Here is a 6,000-nt window from a genome sequence, read left to right on the forward strand (position 1 = left end):
TTTTTAATTAATTGAAAATTATAAAAGTAAAAAACCTCACCTCGTTTTGATTCTAGTTAAAGAGAGAATGCAAAATGGTAAATTTCCTAGTGGGTCACTCAACTTTTGAGGCTCCTTGCAATTTGGTCATTCAATTTTTAAGGCGCTTTCATTTTAGTTATCTAAGCATTAAATCTCTAATGGCGAAAAACTGTACACGCCATATTATGTTTACACTTTCATTTTAGTCACTCAACCTTTAGGACGATTTCATTTTAGTCACCCAACTTTTAGGTCGATTTCATTTTGGTCACCCAAAAAATATTTTTTAAAGTATTGATTGGGGTAAAAAAAAATCAACGATTAAAGTGAGAAAGCGGTAGAAACTAAAATAATACACAAAAATTGATAATTTGTACTTGTTTATCCCAATATCGAAAATTTTAATTTTAATTTTTAAAACATCAAAATAAATTGAGTAAAATAATCCAATTGACCTTTTCCCACCTAGACACGCCAATTTGTTCGCAAGAATTCAAATATAGCATGACCAACTCGACTTCCCAACTGTACGCCAAACAACTCCAACCCACGTGCACTTTTTGAATTGAAATTGAATTAACTTTAAGGGACGAAATTGTACTATCTCATATTCTAGAGAGAGCGAATACCGTGATGAGAAAGTCTTTAGTGCAAGCTCATATCTCATGATTATTTTGTCGAAGCGATAACTGGGACAAAACTAAAAGGGAATTAGTTAAACATGAGATTAATCATGCTAGTTGGTGTATTGAAATGATTTTAAATGGAAATGGTGGAAAGTCGAAAGGGGAAGGGACTTAAGAAGCAATTTAACCAAAATAAAGAAATGGAAAGAATGACAGAATGGCTGCACTTAGCTCTAGACATTGAAAGAAAAGAAAGGAATAAATTTCATTCAATATCCAAGTGCACTCCAGTTTGTTTTCAAAGGCCACCAACATTAAGTATTTATACAAATTCATCATGTTAAATTTAGGAAGATTTTTCTTTCTAAAAAATATAAACTAAAAATCATATTCATACTATTTATAGAATTTTGACAATTTCAAAATAAAAATATGATTTTAACCAGTCAACCACTAATTCTTCAATTCTTTGACTTTGCTCTCCTCTTTTCTTTTTCGTTCCAATTTAGCCCATTTTTTTATTTTGAATTTTGGTTGTCCAATTTCATCCTTGATAAGAAAGACATGAGTTTAGTAGCATTTTATTCAAAAATTAGCTAAAAATAAATACATTAAAAGTATAAAACTAACTTGTTATCAAATTCCCCTCTACTTAGCCAATGACTGTCCTCAAGCATATTGTATGTTCCTACATTAGAAACTATCCGATAATTTATCAAAAATCAAGTCTCTCTTCCACAACCATGATCAATGCAAACAATTTAGTTGAAAATTGAATAATAAAAACACTCAGTTTAATTAACAAGTGTTCATAAAGTTTAAACATGTAAATTCAATCATTTAACTAAATTGAAATTAAACCAAAATTTGTAAGGTATTTATTCTCAATTAATTATGTAGCAAATTTGGGACATAATCAAACCTTTTTGGGCAAAATGAGATGACAACCCAAGCACCTCATCCCGGTTACTCAATTAGACACGTCTCCAAACGGACTATTATTCCCTACTCCTGGTAACTTGGTTGGTGGAGTGTTTGCAAGTTTCTAGTTCGTCACTCAAAACTTTTTACGTGAAATGAGATGACAATCCAAGCACCTCACCCCGGTTACTGAATTCAGTCACATTCCTGAAATCTTCACTTATAACTCAAGCTACCAGTGGAGTAGATTTTTTTTTTCACTAGCAAATACATTTAAAATAAAATAATTAAGAATGACATACTTACCTAGAAAATTTATAAAGAATCAGTTCTCATGAAACAATCTAATTACAATGTTTCAACCTTATAACACACACGTCGATTAAACTAGATAATGAACACTTCAATTCAAGAACCACCCAACTATTTAAATTGACTAAACATAGGAATTAGAGGCTTAATGTCAAACAAATTAATGAATAATCCCAACATAAGAATTAACACATGTGAAAGAGAAACAATCATGCATACTTACGAATTCAATACCCCACACTGCCTTCAATGTAAGAATAAAAGAATAAAAAAGAAAGAGAAGGGTCAAGTGTATCCCCGTGTATGTTTAATGAGGCGGAGGATAGTGGAAGTGACCATTTTGCAATATTGTGAGGATGTTTGAGCTGTTGGCTTCCATTGCTTCTAGGCGAGCCTCAATGTAGTTTAGTTGCTCTTCCACAACTAGAGGGGGCTGCTCCTCTTGCTTTCTAGGAATCGGATCGTGTGTTCACTGGAATACTCTATTGCTTCGAGTAGGTCATGTACCTGGGGGAACAAAATCAAATGCAATAGGGGTGCCGACAAGCAAACCCATATAATTTAAACAATACTCATCTAAAGGATCCATATTATAAGCATATGTTAGAGATGAAAAATTAATTATGGATAGAAGAATGTTTGTAGCTAAATGCGTGATATAAGGGCCAATTATGAGAGGTCGGTAGGCTTGAATGACAGTATGAAAATTGTAATAGCCCGATTTTAGCTAAATCAGAATAGTGGTTTTGGGACCATAAATACGAGGTTAAAAAATTATTTTAATATTATTTTTGATGTTTACAACATGTGAATATATATGTGTAAAATTTCGTGAGCTAATTTTATCGCTTAATAGCTCAATTAGAGAAAAAAGACTAAATTGCGTAAAATGCAAAAGTTGCATTCTATAAGTTAAAAGTGCCAAATTGCTATGGATAATTAAATGAAAGGTACTTATGTTGTAATTAGACCATGGTTAGTGGAGATGGACATAAAAGGCCTTGAATTATTTGGATCGGGGAAAATCGAAGGTTCTCGAGTAATCGATCCAATTCATCAATTTCGAGTAAGAGGTAAGTTCGTACGTGATAAACATTATTTCAATTATGTATTTAATGCTTTAATATTGCATAAATTGCATATATGTGACTACAATTGCGTACGATAACAAATCAACTATGTTTGGCACTCAGTGTGCGGTTCGAGATAGCTTCGGCTATATATATCACTTAGTATGTGAATTGGAATAGCTTCAACTATATGTGGCACTAAGTGTGCGATACCGTGACAGTTTTGGTTTAATGTGATGGCACTAAGTGTACGATATCGTTATAGCTTCGGCTAATCATTTATGTACTAAGTGTGCGAGTTCTTTGAGTATGGAAAGATTCCAGATAATTTAACATATTGAACAATGAAGTGAAAATGAAATAAATAAATACGGAAATGTACAAGTACGTACGATACCTATGTGGTAGTTGATACTATGTGTATGAAGCTTGATGGATTTGTATATATAGGATAAATGGTAATGGATTAGAATTGAATGATGATATGAGATTTACTAAGTGTTTATTAATTGTTAACTTGTATATTATGAACTGTTGAATAAATATTTAGTACGAACTTACTAAGCTATGAAGCTTACAGTGTGTTATTTGTCTTTGTTTTATAGAGTATCGAAGTTAGCTCGGACATCAAGGATTATCGAGAACCATCATCACGCTATCGATCATTTCGTTGGTACTTTTAAAGCCTTATATATATGGTATATGGCATGTATAGGCTAGTAATACTATGGTATATTTTGTGTTATGGAATTATAGCCATGTGATTTGGCTTGTTGATGATAAAGTTGTGGGATGTGAATTTTGCTTATATAATGTGTTTAAATATGATACGTGGTGTGAATGGTATGCCTTGTGAGTTTAGCATAATATGGTATGAGATTAAGGTATTGAATTAGTGTTATTTTGAGATTTGAGTTAGTTATTTTGATGGATGTATAAATGCTTGAGGAATGGTATAATTTGGTATGATTTTGGTTGTGAATTTGAGTAGTGAAATGGTTGACTATGAATTGGCATGAAATGTGTGTGAACTGGTATGTTTTGGCTGACTATAAATGTATGGAAATGTTTCCAAATTGGTTGTTATGTATGCATGAGTGTAGAGTGGCAAATTGGCTTTGTAAATGACTTATTTTTGTCCACACGAGCAGGGACACAAGCGCGTGTCTCAGCCGTGTGCAACACACGGCTATGTTACACGACCGCATGTCCCCTAGGGTACCCTTTCGAATTAAGGCAGTATACCATACAGTTTTGACATGGCCTAGACACATGGGCGTGTCTACTGGCCGCGTGAGACAGGCGGATAGGCACATAGGCGTGTGGCCAGCTGTGTGACCCAAGTCAGTAACCTCTCTAATTTTTCTACGACCATGGCACACGGACGTGTCTCCGGCCATATGGTACAAGTCAGTATGTGTGCCATGTTTTCACACGGCTTGCGCCATGGGCATGTCTGGTGGCCGTGTGAGGCACATAGCCTGTTCACACGGGCGTGTGACCCTTAAATGTTGACATTTTTTCTAAGTTTTCCTAAGTTTTCAAATGTTATCGGTTTAGTCCCGAATCACTCTTAAGCATGTTTAAGGCTACGTAGAGTCATAAAAGGGACAATGTGAATTTATTGGATGTGTTTATATATGAATGCAATAAATGTATATGTTATGTATATGAATGATACGTATTGATCGGTAATTCCTCGTAACCCTATTTCGACGACAGATATGGGTTAGAGGTATTACTTTTATTGGTATTAGAGCTACGGCTTAGTCGATTCTAGGATTAACGTAGCGAGTGAGAGTCTAGCTATACATGCCATATATATAAACTGCTATAGTGTGATGATTCTTGACAGTTAAAATGTGTTTTTATATAGCAAATGGATCCCGAAAGAGCCGTAGCTAACGATGTAGAGAGTAACGTGCCTGTTCCTATTCAAATAGCAATGCAATCTGACTCTAGACCCGTGACTAGTAGTCACAAAGAAGAGGAAAAGTAAGCCTTCTTTCAAATGATGAGTGAGTGGTTCATGATGTTCATTCGAACGAATCCGACTGCTCAACAACCTCCACCCTCACCTGTTCCTCAACAAGTTCCGGTTGTACCACAAGTAATAGATGTGATTTGATTGAGTAAGCCACCTATTGATAAGATTCAAAAACAAGGGGCTGAGGAGTTCCGGGCTACAGTTGAAGATGATGCTGAGAGAGCTGAATTCTGGCTTGAGAACACGATCAGAGTATTTGATGAATTGTCCTGTACTTTGGAAGAATGTATCAAATGTGTAGTATCTTTGCTTAAGATAATGTATATCATTGGTAGAAAACGTTGACATCACTGCTTCCTAGAGAACGGGTTATCTGAGAATTCTTTCAGATTGAGTTCCGTAAAAAGTATATAAGTTAGCGATTTCTCAATTAGAAACATAAAGAGTTTTTAGAATTGAAACATGGTTGAATGACTATCACTGAGTACAAAAAAATTCGTATGATTAAGCAAGTATGCTCGGGATTATGTGTCTACTGAAGAAAGCATGTGTAAACGCTTTGTAAATGGATTGAATGAAGATATAAAACTTCTAGTCGGGATTCTAGAAATCAAAAAATTCGTTGTTCTAGTTGAAAGGGCTTGTAAAGTCGATGACCTCAGTAAAGAAAAGAGAAAGGTTAATTCAGAGGCAAGAGATTCGAGAAAGAGATCGATGAGTAAATCTTATCATTCATCGTCGAAGAAATCAAGAGACTATTTTAACTGATCGACAACTTTAGTGGGATATTAGAATAGAGATCATGGAAAGCAATACACCAACCCTAAAGCTCAAGCCATATCGGTATCGAGTGTTGGTAATGTAAAAGATGTTAAGCCTGAGTGTCAATAATGTGGAAGACGGCATTTTGGAGATTGTTGGGTGAAATATAATAATAGAACTTGTTACAGTTGTGGTTCACGAGATCACTTTATTAAAGATTGCCTAGAGTTAGCAGAAAAAGATAATGCTCAGAGCACAAGGCCGAGTAACACTGCAGCTAGAGGTAGACCACCCAGAAACA

The sequence above is a fragment of the Gossypium hirsutum genome, chromosome A06 (genome assembly GCF_007990345.1).
Source record: "Gossypium hirsutum isolate 1008001.06 chromosome A06, Gossypium_hirsutum_v2.1, whole genome shotgun sequence".
In the NCBI taxonomy this organism is placed as follows: domain Eukaryota; kingdom Viridiplantae; phylum Streptophyta; class Magnoliopsida; order Malvales; family Malvaceae; genus Gossypium; species Gossypium hirsutum.